Here is an 18,085-nt window from a genome sequence, read left to right on the forward strand (position 1 = left end):
CAAATAAAATACAAGGACTGTAAAAATAATTTTAATAAAAATATTTCAACTCTGTTCCTATCAGCTTTAGAAACATTACGTTGAGAAATAATTCTTTCTCTTCTTAATTCGTGTCTCTTTCTAATTTTGGTTATTTATTTCCCCCAAAGGGGTGGGCTATTTTGAGATGTAGTGCAATACTCGGGCAACCCGTGGCCGGGAGGGAGCAAGCCCCTGTTTCTTGCCTGTTTCCAAAAATCAGATGATATAAGCAAGGCCCCCGATGGGGGCCCTATCAGATATCAAGCTGATAAGAACAGATACTGTGATTTCAAAGTTTGCGTCTCTACTTTCGACGCCTCAATTTAACGAGGTTGTGAAAGTACAAGGAACCGCTCAATCTAGCAACCCCTCTACCAAACATTACCACACAGCAGGATGAGATGGGTTAAAGCAGGGGGCTCCAAAATGAGCCACAGAGAGAACCTCGCTTACAGAATCTCACTTCATCAATGCGCGTTACAAAATAATCACAGCATCTTCACAAACATCAAAATAGCAACATAAGTATCTAACAAACTGATTAATCTTAGCAGTAAACCAAAATATCAATCAACCAATACGTAAACATCAAAACAAACTTCAAACATAGTTAAAAAACAAAGATAACAGCCGCGATAATAACAATTAAAACTTTGTAAAACATCCATCTGTAAGTATAAACAAAGCACTAATTCAGTACAACACATTTGTTAATCATTAACACAATCTAAATTTTAATCACTTCTCTATTCATATTTTACCAGCTATTACTTTCGCTGCAAATGTTTCTTTTGGAAAACGTCTCAATAATTTGTTCAAATTTTTTTTATATCCTCTTCTCCATACTAAATTACATTGACACATGACTCGATAGTACGCTGTGAAATCTTCGACAGTCCAACCCTTCTTTTCTAGAGCTTCACGAGAACGAACTTCTGTTTTACGAGCATATTCTATACTGTATGCAGGCGGCAAATCACTTTTATTTATTTCATAAGCTTCACGTTCGTTTTCTTTCTTCTTATCCTGCTGTATCTTCTTCTTTTTCTTTTCCACTTGGAAATCTTCCTGATTTATTTCTTCTTGTATGCTTTTTTCTAACGAATCATAGACTTCTGTTAATTTTTCACGAATATTATCTAATTTAATACTTGCCTCCAAATCTGTAACACTCGTGTCGCTCTCCCTTTCTTTTTCCGGCACACTTTTACTATCGTCTTCTTTATCCAAAGTCACTACTTCACTCAAATGCGTCACCTTATCTTTATTTGGGCAGGATTTTCTCTGATATCTATGCTCCCTACAGGTAAAACAAGCCATCTTCGGACACTGCTTAATCAAATTATCTGAACTATAGCATCTTGAACATTGCCACTTTACACCCAGATACTCAACATGAATGTGCCAACCAGAAACATCCAAGAAATTCGGAACATTCTGTTCCATCTGCATCAGAACAATTCTTTTTCCTGTAACAATCATAGGATCATCAAAAAACAATTTAGGAGTAAATTTTCTTACTTTACCAAATTTTTCTAATTCTTTCACTATGGATTCATCATCCAATTCTTTGGGTACATCTCTTAACTCGATTTGTCTTAAATTTCCACGCATCAATTTCACAGGTAAGTTTTTCTATTTATTCTTAACCCTTTTTCTATTAATTTCCACTTATCTTCCTGTGAACTTAAAGTTACAAGTAAATAGTCTTGTCTAGAATTATTTACCTGCTGTACTACGTTTTTATTTAGACATTCCCATATTGTCTTTACAACCTCTTGTGGACTTTCACCTCTTGTCTGGATCCTCACTGATCGATCTCCAGATAATACTTCAGCCATTTCAGCACAAAACTGTTTTTTATCAGTTTCAAAAATACAAATAAACACTCACCAAACTTTGATGACAACACAAAAGAACTAAATTCAAAATTTTCCAAATATCTTCAGTTCTCTCTAGAATACAATTCTTTTTTCCAGGAATCCACTGGAGCCAATGAGGACAAATTTAAAAATACTAGAAAAAACATAAAAAAATCAATAACAAAACTTACAATTTCGTAAAAATCAGCAAAATTTGGCAAAGTCCGAAAAACAGGCTGTAACTTCAATAAAAAAATTTCGACAAAGTTCTTTTTTAGTAATCCACAGGAGCAAATGAAGACAAGTCTATCTCCAAAGTCCAAAAATTTTTAAGCCCAAACTGGAATCGACGAAAAGCGGCAAAATCGACGTATTATGTAGAATCGACGAAAAGCGGCAAAATCGGCAAAACTCCACAGGTAAAGCAGCAAAAACTGCAGCCAGGAGCAGGAACAAAGCTGAACAGGAACAGGAACCAAAGCAGGACCAATACTGGAACAAGCAGGTCACCCTAGGAGGTCATCATCCAGGTCAACAGCATCACAGCACAGCCAACATCCAGGAACAGCGCTTCATCAAGCTGGAACCTTCTTCTCGCCTATGGGCTTATAAGACCTCCTAATATACAAGGATACTCTTTGATCTTGGCCATAAGGCCGAGAAGCGATAAAAAACAGGTCAAAAGTACCGACGCGCCAAGTGTGGAGACGTCTTTTTCATTTCCTATGTCCTCAATTGTGACGTCATTTCGTACGGAGCAGTTTTTGCGCAGAAAATCAGGCAATGAGGAGAATGGTGAGATGATAAAAGCTTCAGGAAGTAACTGGATAGCGCATTTAAAAGTGTAGATAGGTGCCAAATAATCTTTTCGACCTTTAGTAGCCAGAGGGAGGAAAACGCCCCCGGCATTCGTCCCGGTGCGTAATCGTGGTACTGATGCAAGTCCGAGTATATAATTGTTTCCCCCTTCCGAAAAAGTTCCAAGCGTGTGTATCTATTGTACGAAAACAGCCGATTCCGTTTTCGATTTTTTGCATATGGAAAATTTCGAAAAAATTGGTTTTTTCGAATTTTTTGGGAAATAATTTTTTTGCTTCTTCGTTGTTTAATGTTTATTTGTTAATCGCTGCACAGTGACTACTTGCTGCCATGTAGTATTAATTGTTTGATTCTGCCACATCAAATAAAATACAGGGAGTGTAAAAATTTTTTTATTAAAAATATTTCAACTCTGTTCTTATCAGCTTGAGAAAAATTACGTTGAGAAATAATTCTTTCTCTTCTTAAATTGTGTCTGTTTCTAATTTTTCTTATTTATTTCCCCCAAAGGGGTGGGCTATCTCGAGATGTAGTGCAATACTCGGGCAACCCGTGGCCGGGAGGGAGCAAGCCTCTGTTCCCAGCCTGTTTCCAAAAACCAGATGATATTTGAAGGCCCCCGATGGGGGCCCTATCAGATATCAAGCTGATAAGAACAGATACTGATGTGGTGAAAGTTTGAAACAAGATAACGGCTGATTACAAGCAAACAAAAATCAAAGATACATGCTTTAAAGGTCCAAACCCCTCTGGCCTTTCGCAAAACTAATTCAGCTTTTAAACTTATCACCAGTATTACAAAAAATGGTTATTTACAATATAAACTTGACACAATTAGTAAACATTTAAAGAAAAAACATAAAAACATTCAATTATCCCGACAATTATTATACTTAATATAAACAGTGTTATATAAGACAACAATTTGCTCAGGTATTAAAAGGTAATAATTTTACAATAAATGGTAAGTATTTGTAATATTAATTTAAACATTAATTTTAAATTTTCTTTTTTCTAGGTGATAGCCATACATGGATATTAACGATAAGGTAAGTATTAATATAAATTCATTTACAAAATATAAATAAACACTATAACCATTCAATATAACATTAAATTTAAATAGTGCATAATACAGGAATAAATAATATATAAAAGATAAATACAAATAATTAATATAAGAAATACAAATTTAAAATTAAAAACTGAATGTTAAAAAATATAAATGTATAATGTATAATACAACTACAAATATTATTAGTAAAACAAACAATTAACTAGTTAGTAGTAACATCACTAATCATTACAAAAAGACACTTTAAAATCGCTTACTCTAATTATGGCCTCAGTACCATTGTAGTTTACATTAATTTCTCTTTGGGGCATGTTACAGTAATCACTTATAATTTTGTAAGTTGCTTCTTGTTCAATTTTTAATACTAAAAGGGATGGAAAGCACCATTTATTTTTAAAAACCATTAAGCACCTAGTTTTCCACAACGATCTTTTAATTAGGGCGATCATTCAATTAAGGAAATATTTATTTTGGCCTCTAACGTGATAACCAACTTGATATCTAACGATCTCCCATGTAATGTTAATTTTCCAAACTTTTGCTAACCACCCCCATACAGACTGAGCAACATTACACTCATAAAAAATATGTTTAATATTTTCTGTCTTCACATCTAGGACAGTTAGCGTTATCTCTCATATTAAAACGTAATAGGTATTCTTTTGTGATTACTATATTATTGAGAATTCGCCATGGTATTTCTTTTTATTCTGCTGGCAGGGCGTGTATATTTTTCTAGATTGGACTCCAATTAATTTGGCTACTTTGCATGTTATCATTTATATGGGGTTTAAATAAAATTTTATAAAATTCAATGGGTCTTACTTTATCATTATTAAGAATATCAGGATTTTCATTCATAACATTATTTACAAGATCACGCCACCTCTTAAAAGATCGTTTATTACTCATTAAAAATGGAAATAGTTTATCATTACCAGACACGCGTTTAGAAACTGGTCCTAAAATATATTGTATGATATAGAATACAGAATGACCTTTTTGTATAAGATTGTTAAAAATAATAGACAGTTGTAAAGAAACTTCAACAGTTTTAACATCCTTCACTCCCTATCTTTTCAAGTTGATGTTATTCTTCATAATTTTCTTACTTAATGGCTCAAAAGAGCTATTCCATACATACGAAAAAATCAATTTGTCAATAACTTTAGACTCATTAGAATTTAGATTCACATAATATAACAAATAGTTTATTGCAGACAATATGACTTTATTAACTATGGAAACTCTTTCTGGGAGATATAACCACAGTTGACTCCATTCATTAATTGTTTCAGCTATTTTCTTTTTAATTTCCTTGTAATTATTTTCATGTGCATTTTTACCAAACCATACGCCCAATATATTTAAGTCTTGAACCTTTGCAATATTATCTATATTTTTACCTAAGTCACCTGTTATTGTTAAAAGTTTACTCTTATTATAATTTACTTTCATTCCTGTTAGAGAACTAAAAATTTGTATATGTTTAAAAATTCTTTCAAGAGTAAAATCATTAGGTATAAAAAAAACTGATGTCGTCGGCGTGTGCGATAAATTTTATTTTTTCACTAATCCCAGGAACATGTACTGCATCAACCAAATTATCTTTATAAATATTTTCTAATAAAACATTAATGTATACGGTAAATAAAATCATTGATGCAGGGCAGCCCTGGCGTACTCCAATATTGCAAGATATATCTTCTGACATTTGGCCGTTTAGACAAATAGAGGTATAAGGTAAGTAATATAAACGTTTAATAAAATTAATTTCATTTTCATTTAAGCCATAATTTTCTAAAAATCTCCATAGGATATGTCTATTTACAGTATCAAAAGCTTTACTAACATCAACTGAGAGGATGGAGAGCGGACGGTTCCAAAAAACATAGATCACAAATAGTTTTCATGCAAAAGAGATTATTATGTATTGTTCTACCTCTGATTCCACCACTTTGCATGTTTACAATATAAAAACCGAAAATATTTTTTAAACGGTTAGAAATAATATAACTTTATATTTTATAATCCAAGTTTAAAAGTGTAATGGGTCTAAAATTAGTAACATTTTTATCCATCATATTTTTTTTATTCAATAGGACCATTTTTCCATAACTAAAAGAATCGCTAAAATCATTAAAATTGTATAATGTATAAAGTAAATTGATAAAATCCTCGCTAAAAAAACGATAAAACTCAGCATTTAAAAAGTCTCTTTCAGGTGCTTTATGTGTATGCAGCTCTTGGATCGCATCAGCAATTTCTTTTTTACTAATTTCTTTATTTAATGTTTTCTTCTTTTTCTTTTACAGGTACTATATTATTTATCACAGCATCCCAGTAGGATAAATCAAAATCAACTTCTTTAAAAAAGGTAAGTATAAAAGTCAGCAAATTGTGTAAGTATTTCTTTAGTGTCGGTAATTATATTATTGTTTACATTAATTGATTAATTTCTAAAGATTTTTCTGTACTAATTTTCTTCGAATATAAGTGTTTTTCAGCTTTTTTTTTTTATACTGTATTTATTCATTTTAAACTTAAAATAACTCTCTCTATTTCGTTTTTCTATTTCTATACTAATCTTTCTTTCTAATTTTTCAATTTCTTCATAATTTTCTTGTAATATATTTTTAGTTAATTCCCGCTGCATTTTCTTTAAATAATTGAACCTGTTCTTTTTAATATTTTTCCATGTATTTATAACTATCTCATTAATTTTCTCGTTAATATTTATCCACTTATCCCAATTATCCTCTAGAAGTTTTTTAGTTTGTTTAACAAATTCTTCATTATCTAAAATTTCTTTTGTAATTTTTACTCTATTTTGTACTCTTATTTTATCTATTATACTAATATTAATTTCAAGCATTTTATGATTAGAGATTTTTCTATTATTATGGATTAATTCATTTAAATTAATACTTAAAATATTATTCAATTTCTCAGTTATATAGAGGCGATCCAATCGCTCACTAACCCCTCTTTTTCGCCAAGTAAAACCATAATACGAAGGATAAAAGAAACGGTAAGTATCTATAAGTTTAAAATCAGCAATAATGCTACGTAAGATTCCGCATGAATTGTCAGGTTGTAAAGACCTATTTTTATCTAAAACAAATAAAACATTATTAAAATCTTCCATTATTATAAGTTCTCTTCCACCCACTAAAAATGCAATAAAATTCTTAAAAAACTTTTCCTTTCTGCAGCGTTTGGACGTGCGTATACACTGATAATCCTAACCTGATAATTTTTAATTTCTACATCAACAGTAACTACACGCCCTTTACAATCTGTTTTAAAATCCTGTACTTTAATATTTTTACGAACTAAAAGGAATACTCCAGTACTTCTACAAATTGCGAACGAGCTATAAGTGTTATATTCTGTAAAAATTCTTCTTAATGCCCTTAATTCAACGAAATCTTCAATGTTAGTATCCTGTATTCCTAATATATCTATACGACTATTTAAAATTAAATTTAATATCTCGATTTGTTTTGTTATATCCTTAAATCCAGAAATATTAATTGTTCTTATATTTAGGAACTTATCCATTATCGGTTTCAGGTAATGAACTTCTTTTAACTTTCTTATTAATTCTCTTATTATTATGTGCCATAATTGTTTTATAATCTATAGATGACGATTCTTTAATGTATGTTTCCCTTTCTATATTATCCATTTTTTGCTTTACAAATCCTGGGCTTTCTAATTCATCTTCTCTCCTACGTTTTTTGTCCTCTGTGTCTGTGTCTGTCTCCTCTTCTTTTCCTGTCCCCACTTCTTGCTGCTTAATCGTTTCTCTCTGTTATTTCTACATTATTTACTACACTATCTTTTCTTGTTAATCTTTCTAAGCTTTTTTCGCGTTTTCTTTCCATACTCTTACTTCTGGGCCCTCTTTTACAAATATCCGCGAAAGTTGGCTCAGGACATCGACTATTCTTATCATGTAAACCTTTACAATTATAACATCTGTCACAATCTTTCCTTAAATGAAAGGAACTCTTACAATTATAACACAGTTTAACTGTACAGTTAACAATCTCGTGTTCTCTACTACCACATTTTTTACATTCTTTCTTTTGCCCGACATACAACAACTGTACTTGCCGTCCCAGGACTTCAATATAATTCGGGATATGCGTTCTGGTTATCATAACGATTTTGTACGTTCCAGTTTTTACGTTGGTTCCAGGGTAAGTATTACTAGTTATTTTTATAACTCTACCGTAATTTGACATGATATCATTAACTAATTCGTCATCTAATTCGCATGGAGCCAGACGCATCGTTACTACAATTAACTCTGTCTCTAAACTCTCACAAATATAATGGAATTGTCTTACCTTTAGTTCTTGTCCAACAAAGTCCATTTTATCATTAACAGTTTTCAGTCCAATTTCCACAATATTTCTGGGGTGATAACATATTTGGTCTACACAATCTTTTTTTCCCAGGGCTTCTTCTAACACATTGATTAGCTCTAACGTATTTATTCTTTCTTTTGTGACGATTCTTACTGAGCGAATATCCGAATTTCGTTTAATTCTTGCTTTTTTTTTTCCTTCTAATGATTCCTTTTCTGTTTCAGGTTCCTCCATCTGATGATCTTCAGTCGTTCCAGCCTCTGCCGCCTCTCGTTGCTGGTCTGGCCATACCAGACTTACTTCGTGGCTTGGTTTTGGAAGTTCTTGATTCATAGGTGCTGCTGTGGATCCAGTTGGGTCTACCGTCGGCTGAAAGGAAGCCGCACGGCTCCCAGACACCAGACTTTCTACAGACGAGGTAGAAGTCTTCCTCTGGCGGATTGCTGCAACGGGTTTTCCTACCGAAGGCTTTCCCTTCTTCACCTTTCTTCACCTTTCTTCTGGCGGCTTCGAGTGTTCGGCTGGCTAGCCGATGGGGTGGGGGCCCCATCTGGCTGTCCATCGGCGGCCAATGATTTACCGGAGAGCTAGACTTGCTCTCCAAGTGGTCTGGAGAAGCCGATCAAAATCGGCAGAGGTAAGTAAAAGTCAGTAAAAAACTTGTCAAAAAAGACTCACCAAAAGGGCTAAAACACTTGTAGACGCTCAATAAAACCGTAAAAACACTGTAAAGTCCAATAAAAGTCCAATCGTAAAAACATCAAATCCAGGCAGTTGAAACTGTAAATAAAAGCAAAATACAATTAGTAATGGCTAAGAAACAGAACAGATACTGAGTCTCATATATGTTATACGGGGGGAAATAATCCCCTGCGAGATGACGAAAGTCCGCCAACCGCGTCCGCAATAACTGACTAATCCTCGAATCAGTACCTCCTCGCCGCACAGGGTCCCCACCTTTGTGAAAAAGGCCGTTCCCTGTATTGCGAGGATAGAAGAACTAACGGAAATAAACAGTTGTTTTTGCCTCGTCACGCATACCATAAGGTAAGGGAGTCAACGGCCACAAGACATAAAAAAACAGTATCCTATCCCACTGGACAGGTGCCAGGGGAATCGTTGGATAAGATGGACAGGGAGGAAGAAACTCCCTAAATAGCTAACACTACATCCCTATGGGAAAAGGCATAGAGATGTAGTAAGACTGAAGAGAAACTAAAGGGAAGTGGCAGCCCACCTGGCTAAAAGAGAAATCCACTTCCCTACGACCAGAAATTAAAAACTAATGGAAGTCTACACTAACTTATTACTATTGTGCACTTAAGAGATAGATGTAATATCGTTGAGAGTTGGTTTACCGTCGCTCCAGACCCATAAGATCTGGTTCGGGGTATCCCAGAAAGATAAAAATGTAGCCCTTGGAAGAGACTGAAAGTCCGAGAGGAGCTTGATAGCTAGAGCCTCACGGATTTTAGTACGAAAGAGGCGGTGGGTGGTGGACTTGTGGTTGAACACCTTCCTACACCTGGCCAGCCACAACTCGTGCTTAGCCATATGGATAAGAAGACTAATCACGTAGGGAGAGGTGGTGCCTCTGTTAAACAGTATGTGAAGAACTACGTTCTCACGTGACAGAAAGGGCAGTCCGAGGAGGTGGGTTATCCAACCCCAAATTTTCCTCGCTACCCTACAGAAATAGAAAAGATGTGCTGCCGTTTCTGGCGAAGAGTCGCACATTGGACAGTTTTCACTCTGAACGTAAACTCCGATAGACCGGAGTTTAACCCTTGTGGAGAGTGCGTTATGCAGAGCTCTCCACTGAAGTTCGACACAGTGTTCGGGTATAAACCCATCAAAACATCTGCGCCAAACAGTGGCCCAATCGATTTGGGCCTGAGTGACCAACGGTGAAAGAAATAGAGGAGTGTCGGGCCTAAGGTGGCGATATATATCGCAAGCCTTAGTCTTAACATTAGGAAGATTATTAGATTGTGACAGTTTTAAAAGGTGCGTGCACCATACTTTCACAAAGGGTGGTGGAACCAGCACTTTGGGCATAAGGTTTACCTTGTAATCAGGTAAAAGCAACTTAAGGCGATACCCGAGAAAGAAGCAGTAAAGCTTACTGACCGGGTGATCGCGGGCACTAAGGGCAAGGACCAACTGCCTAATTTGGGCAGCAGCAGAGAAGAGGGTGGGCTCAAACATGGCCCATCCACCGTTTGCTCTGGTATTATACATAATATTCCTACTAACCCATTCGGGCTTGTTGCCCCAGACAAAACAAAAAAGGAGACGATTAATATGCCTGAAGCCTGCGTCCAGGCCAAAAACAGAGGCATAATAAACACAAATGCCAAACATGATGTTTTTGTAGACAGCTATCCTACTAGGAAAGTAGAGATAGCTTCCCGACCAAATGGAAATTTTGTCCCTTACTTTAACTTCGATCTCCTTCATATTTTGTTTGGCCGAGTCGGCACCAAAATATAAACCTAAGATCTTAACACTACGGCTCACAGGGATGTAAGAAAAACAAGCAGGAAGGGAGACAGAACCAACAAGTGGAAGAAAAGAAGACTTGTCCTTGTTGATGACAGCTCCAGAGGCCTGACAGTATCTGTCAAAATGGCCAAAGATTCTGGAGATTGCCCAGTTGTCTTTCACAAAAAAGGTGACGTCATCCGCATGGGCCACGAACTTATAGTAGTCCGCTTTATAGTACCCAGGCATAGGATAGCCTGAGATACTGAAGTCCCTTTGTACCTCACCCAAGAGGGTGTTGATACTAAGGGAGAAAAGAAACATAGAGAGAGGACACCCCTGTCTGACGCCCTTTCCGAGCAGAAAGGGGTCAGAGAGATGGCCGTTAACACTAATGCGGCAATGAGCCTTGGTATACATAATTTTGATAGCCAAAAGTACCTCGTCAGGTAAGCCATACTTTTTTAAAACATGCCAAAGAAAACCGTGATCAACACGGTCGAAAGCTTTCGATTGGTCAATCGAAAGCAAAGCTAACGGCCATTTCCTATTTGAGCAATACTCACTAAGTAGCCTAATAAAACTTAGATTATCTAATATACATCTATTGGGAATACCTCCTGTTTGGGTATTAACAATACACGGGGCAAGGGAGGAACCAATTTTGTTGTAAATGATCCGCGCGTAGATCTTATAGTCTACGTTAGTAAGCGTTAAAGGCCGAAAATGGTGGACGGTTGTGCAGTTATTAGACTTGGGAAGAACAGAGAGCTGTCCCAAGTTGAATTTTGAAATACTAGGGTTGTCGGGAGACAGAGACTTGTAAACCATGGGCAGAAGGGAGGACAATTTATCAGAAAAGACTCTATAAAACTCAGTTGGTAAGCAATCAGGACCAGGAGACTTGCCAGCCTGCATAGCAGAAATGGCCAATCTAACCGAATCCTGGGAAAACAAATCTGGAAAGGGGTGAAGACAAGCAGTAGGAACTGCCTTGGTCATGTCTTTCCATTGGGATGAGTCGACACGATCAGAGGCGAAGAACTGTGAAAAGTGCCGAAAGAACTCCTGGGTAATCTCTCGGTCGTCGGTAGTTAAGGTGCCATCGTGCTTTAAAAGGGAGGGAACGTTAGTTTTAGACTTATCATTGCTATAACGGCCAAAAAAATTCGAGTCGAAACGCCTCGGGGTGTTAAGACGGGAGATCTTATACCTTTCATGGGCGTGTTCGAAACGACTAGTCAAAAGGGCAGAGATGCTGGCCGAAGCCTGCTTGACTAAACCTTCGATGTACCCAGAGTCGTCCTTGCTGCAGCGACAGTCAGACAAGAAGCGTTGAAGAATCCGCAAGCGGCAATGCCTCTTGCGGCGAAGGCGCCTATCGGTTGAGCGGGCAAGGCGGAGGATCTCCCCCTTGGTCCGACACCAATCCTCTAGGCTGACAGTGGATAGAGAGAGCATGCTGGTTAGTAGCGTGTCTGCTTCGGACAGAAATTCCTCATCCCTAAGAATATCAGGGGTGAGAAGGAAACGGTTACGTTTCGAAGAACAGGATAGATTGAAAGTAGCCATCACCAGGGAGTGGTCCGAGAACCGAGTCCCCTGGAAATAGAGAGGTAGGACAGAAAAGTCGGAAGCAGAAGAAGGGATGTTAGAATACATCCTATCCAACCTCGACTTAATAGAGCCATTGCCATTACACCAAGTAAAGATGGAGTGGCCGGGCAAAACAGTAAGCTGCACATCCTTGAGGGAATAATTACTAAGGAGGTCTTCGAGTTTATTCCTAGAACTATCAGGGTACCAGCTACCTCCTTCCTTGTCGTCCGGACGGAGGATCACATTTCAATCACCAATGACAAATATGTCTCTATTGGTAGCTAAGTAGCTGCCAAGAATTTGGAAAAATTCCGAACGTAAGCTAGACCTCGTGGGGCCATAAATACAAACAACCCTAGCAGTTTTTTTGTTTTTAACAATATCCAAACAAACTAAACGTCCGTCACTGTCTGTGACGAACTGTTGGACTGTGATACTGGAGGAGACGAGGAGTGCAACTCCCCCGCTCCTACCCCTGGAGAAGCTATAATAGCTATTATAGCCCCTTATTTTAGGCCTAAAAGCCCTAACTCTTCGCATGTTCTCAAAATACGTCTCCTGCAAAGCTAGTATATCTAGCTGGAGGGAGGGTAATAAGGACGCAAGAAACAATTGCCGGGGAATGGACTGAAGTCCATTACAATTAAGGGTTGCTAGACGTATTTTAAGTGACATGGTTCAGTTAGGGTGGTTAGTATTACTCCGTACTTGGGTCGGAGGACTTGCCAGCCTTGGCCTTCTTCTTCCTACGTCTAGTTTGGCAGGCTTGCTTACTGGGTCTGCCTTCCCTCCCAGAGTCGGATTCCCCAGCAGCTGACTCGTTGCTGCTGGTTTCACCTTCTCTTCCCTTATCGTTAGTTTTACGACTAGATTTTCTTCTAGTCCTATCTCTATTACCAGATTGCTCCCGCTGTTCTAACTTAGAGCAATTCTGTTCTTCTACCTTATCAGCTACACTATTAACTATGCCAGTCTTCACGCATGGAGCTGGGACTGTCTCTTCGACTATTTTTTGTACTATTGGGGCTTCCGGCTGCTGAACAGGAGAAGAGACAGAGGCATTCACAGACACCTTTATCTCAAGGTTGTCAGAAGCCGCAGCTTTTTCAACCGAATTTTTTGAAGGACAAGTTAGAATGCTATGGTCACTGGAGCAGACACGACAAGGTCTGGGACACAACCTAGCAGGATGGTACCTACTGTGACAATTGTCACAGAGGTTTGCCTTACAGTCCTTCTGCTCGTGACCGGGTTCGAGGCAGCGTCTACAAATTCGCTCAACGCCACGATACTTTCATGGTCAGGGTCACTTTCTCATAGTATACTATGTTGGGGAACTGGTTTCTTTACTTCCAGACAGATTTTCACCGTGCCGGTATCGATATGAGGGTGGCCCGGGACTTTAATCATCGATACGGACTTCACATTGCCAAACTGGCCCATCAATAGGCGGACGGCTTTTAAGTCCATTTTCGGTGGCAGGAAACGGATGAAGACAGTGGTGATGTCTTCATCCAAGGGAACAGGGAAGACCCTGACATCTTTCACTGTGAAACCCACAGAGACAAGAAGGCGGCGACTCTCAGTCGACCTAAACCCTATGAAGTAACGGTATTTGCCCATGGGCGCAAACCGAGAAACCTCCCCTGGCGCAAGGGTACGCTCAATACCGTCCAAAATCTCATCAATAGATGAGCCTTCGGGAACAGTAACATGGGCACTAAGTACCCTGCGCATCCTGGTGTTAAGGACAACAAGTTTAGCACACTTGTGCTGAGCCGACTCACCGGCATTAAGCTGCTCGGTGTTGAAGAACTTGTTGCTATGAGCAGAAATTTGAGCTGCCGGAGCCCAACGTGTTGCAACACTAGCAAAACTAGACTTCTGGGGCGCTGAGGGCCCAGAAGCGGACGAGGGAACAGAGTCGGTGGGAGCAATCCTGCTAGCCACAGAACTAAAACTGGCTTTAGGAGCCGAACTTCCTGCCTGGCTGACAGGCGCAACTACCCTATATGGTCCCTCGGTTGGTCTTGCGACCTCCATTGGGTCGCAGTCTGCCCAAGCGGCTGAAGAAATACTCTTTATGGGTATTGAAAAAAGTAGAAAGTCTTTACTATAGAGATGGGGTCAACCGTGGGGATATTGATTCGGATGTTCTTGTGAATACGCTAGAATGCGCAGGCAGGTTTATCCAGTGCAAAAAAAAAAGAAATAACTTCTCTAACTTTCGGTAAAGTTCAGTCACAGAAGAGGCCTGAACTTCCTCTTTAAGTAAGGAAACCTTACAAAAAGGCCTTTCCTAGGTTACAAGACAACCTAAGAAGCTAGGACAAGAAGCGCTGACTTGGGTGCACAAAAACACTAAAAAACACTCAAACAGATACAACAGGAACAAGGCTTGATCTTAGCCAATAAGGTTGAGAAGCGATAAAAAAACAGATCAAAAGTGCCGACGCGCCAAGTGTGGAGACGTCTTTTTCATTTCCTATGTCATCAATTGTGACGTCATTTCGTACGGAGCGGTTTTTGCGCAGAAAATCAGGTCAGGAGGAGAATGGTGAGATGATAAAAGCTTCAGGAAGTAACTGGATAGCGCATTTAAAAGTGTAGATAGGTGCCAAATAATCTTTTCGACCATCAGTAGCCAGAGGGAGGAAAACGCTCCCGGCATTTGTCCCAGCGCGTAATCGTGGTACTGATGCAAGTTCGAGTATATAATTGTTTCCCCCTTCCGAATAAGTTCCAAGCGTGTGTATCTATTGTACGAAAACAGCCGATTATGTTTTCGATTTTTTGCATATGGAAAATTTCGAAAAAATTGGTTTTTTCGAATTTTTTGGGAAATAATTTTTATGCTTTCTCCTTGTTTAATGTTTATTTGTTAATCGCTGCACAGTGACTACTTGCCGCCATGTAGTATTAATTGTTCGATTCTGCCACATCAAATAAAATACAGGGAGTGTAAAAATTTTTTTCATAAAAATATTTCAACTTTGTTCTTATCAGCTTGAGAAAAATTACGTTGAGAAATAATTCTTTCTCTTCTTAATTTGTGTCTGTTTCTAATTTTGGTTATTTATTTCCCCCAAAGGGGTGATCTATTTTGAGATGTAGTGCAATACTTGGGCAATTCGTGGCCGGGAGGGAGCAAGCCCCCGTTTCCTGCCTATTTTCAAAAATCGGATGATATTTGCAAGGCCCTTGATGGGGGCTCTATCAGATATCAAGCTGATAAGAACAGATACTATTAATAAGAGTTTATTACTTACAAGGACACTAAATGTTTACATGGAACTACAGGTTCAGAAAAAGATACATAACAGACGTTACTATGACAACATTCACATGGAAGGTGGTAAACCCAGAAAGATAGGTTACATAAATAAGTAAAAGCGTTGCCGGCAACACGCGACAATGTACAGATGTTGCCAGTTACAGAAAGGGGGATCCATCGCCAAGAATTTGTACACACACTATTGGAATACATTTTTATTAAAATTACATTATTAAAGCGAGGCATGTGCATAGCCCAAAGGAGATCTGAAGTGGATCTTTCATTAAAGATTAACAAAAACCAATCTCTACGTGACAACTTTTGTTAAAGTATGTTATTACATGATTATCAAATAAACATTGCACTGAGTGCATCAGCTGTAGCATTGTATACAGAAACCACAAGAGGTAAAAGCAGTGTAGTAGCAACAACAAGAAAGTTTAGCCTTATTAAGCGATATATATATTATTGTACAAACTATTTATTACTAATATTAAATTTTAATACATTTTAATTTTTTTTCTTTTTTTTTTAATCTAATTTTGCTTAAAGATTATTTAGTATTAATAACATTATTAATTAATAGAATTTTTATTTATGTACATAGAGTGTTACTTCTAACACAAAACAAAAGAATATTGAGTATATAGGAGTTATAATTAGAAAATAGACAAACACAATTTACATTGGATCAGAGTAGACAAAGCAGAAGTGCTATGTACAGGATACGGGAAACAAGTTAGGGACGGTAGGTGTCATCACTGAAAAAGATACCCTCCTTATATATCTTGAAGATGTTGGAACAGTTTTTATATTTCTTATCCCATTCTTTGTGATCCATGTTGTTGTAGTCGCTTTTTATTTTGTGTTTGGCTTCTTGCTTTATTTTGGCCACCGTCCATGTGGCGTTATACCTTTTTCTATTAAATATTAGTTTGCATCTTGTAGTCCATATTATTCTTTTGGTGAGGGCAATCATCCAATTAAGAAGATAGTGACTTTGGTTATTAATGTAGAGGTTAGTTTGGTATTTGATATGATTCCAGGTGATTTTAGTTTTCTAGATCTTGGCAATCCAGGCCCAAACAGATCTTGCTATGCCACAGTCGTAGAATATGTGTTAGGTATTTTCGCTTTTGTTGCATCTAGGACAGCTGTCAGTCCTGTAGCCATGGTATCTATGAAGGTAATGTTTTGACATCACTGCATTAGCAATTATTCTCCAAGATGTTTCCGCCCATTCTGGTGGTAGTGAGTGGATATTGTGCCATATATTATTCCAATCAATGTTGTTGTTTTCCATGAAATTACACGGGTGTTGCCTATGAATTATTTTATATATGGTGCTGGGGTGAATTTTCTTCTTATCATTTATAAGATCAATGTGGTCTGTGCTGATAATCTTGAGGATTTTACGCAGTTTACTGTAGTGTTTGTTATTCTTTACATGGAAAGGAAAGCTCTCTTTTTGTTTGGTAAAGGTCTTGCTAACCGGGCCCAGAATATATTGATAAACATACCAAAGAGGGTGAGTTCTTTTCTTGAGAGTATTTATTATAAACGAAATTTGTATGGCTGTCTCAAAGTCTTTAAGATGTCAAACTTTCCAGCCACCATTGTTAGTGTTGTTCTTCATAATGTTTCTATTGACGGGTTCAAAATTACCATTCCAGATGTAATTGAATATTAGTCTGTCAATCAGATTGTTGTCTTTCAAGCTCATATTAGTGATGTACATATTGTAAATAATTTTTGGAATAATAACTTTGTTTGCTATGGTTATTCTTTCTGGAAGGTATAGCCAATCAGTTTTCTAGTTCTGTATTGCATCTTTAATTTTTTTTTCCATTTCCTTTGTGTTTTTTTTATTCGAGTCTCTGCCAAACCAGATCCCCAACATTTTAATATTATCAGTTTTCTTGATTATGGTTTGTTGGATGTTATTATTACCAGAGATATCAATTAGTTTTGATTTGTTTAAATTTATGACCATACCAGTGAGTATGCTAAAAGCATTTATTTTGTGTAAGATAGAGTGGAAGCTGTACTTGTTGGCGATAAAAAGGTCTATATCGTCCGCATGGGACGTAAATTTAATTTTCTCTTTTAGTCCGGGGATATGAATTGCATCTATTTTTTTCGTCATTACTGATGTTTTTGAGTAGAACATCGATATATATGGCAAATAGAATCATGGAGCAGGGGCATCCCTGTCTAACTCCAGCATAGCAGTTGATTTCTTCAGAATTCTTGCCATTGATGTTTATGGTAGTGGTTGGGCTAAAGTATAATTTCTTAATCATGTTAATTTCCTGTGAATTCAAACCAAATTTTTCTAGGAAACTCCAGAGGATGTAGCGGTTAACCGTATCAAAACCCTTTCTAACATCAATGGAGAGAATTGAAAGGTTCTTTTTTTGATCATTATATATGTTTTTGATGTAGTTTAAAAATGTAATGTTTTCTTGTATAGAGCGACCTCTTATACCAGCACTCTGGGTGATAGATATTTGATTTTTAAAGATACTTTCCAGTCTTTTAGATATTATCAAGCTATCTATTTTGTAGTCGA

General features: G+C 37.3%; 2 non-coding genes and 1 pseudogene across 2 annotated transcripts; all 3 read right to left on the reverse strand.

The window, feature by feature from the left end:
- Nucleotides 1-146: 146 nt before the first annotated feature.
- Nucleotides 147-320, reverse strand: LOC136978414 (U2 spliceosomal RNA; annotated as a pseudogene).
- A 2,889-nt stretch (nt 321-3,209) lies between these two features.
- On the reverse strand, nt 3,210-3,394 carry LOC136978413 (U2 spliceosomal RNA). The gene has a single exon (XR_010881223.1). It is a non-coding gene; the product is annotated as a U2 spliceosomal RNA (small nuclear RNA).
- Nucleotides 3,395-15,327: 11,933 nt separating this feature from the next.
- LOC136978415 (U2 spliceosomal RNA) lies at nt 15,328-15,515 on the reverse strand. Its single transcript, XR_010881224.1, has one exon. It is a non-coding gene; the product is annotated as a U2 spliceosomal RNA (small nuclear RNA).
- Nucleotides 15,516-18,085: the final 2,570 nt, after the last annotated feature.

Source organism: Centruroides vittatus, unplaced genomic scaffold (assembly GCF_030686945.1).
Source record: "Centruroides vittatus isolate TY-2023 unplaced genomic scaffold, ASM3068694v2 contig_533, whole genome shotgun sequence".
Classification (NCBI taxonomy): Eukaryota; Metazoa; Arthropoda; class Arachnida; order Scorpiones; family Buthidae; genus Centruroides; species Centruroides vittatus.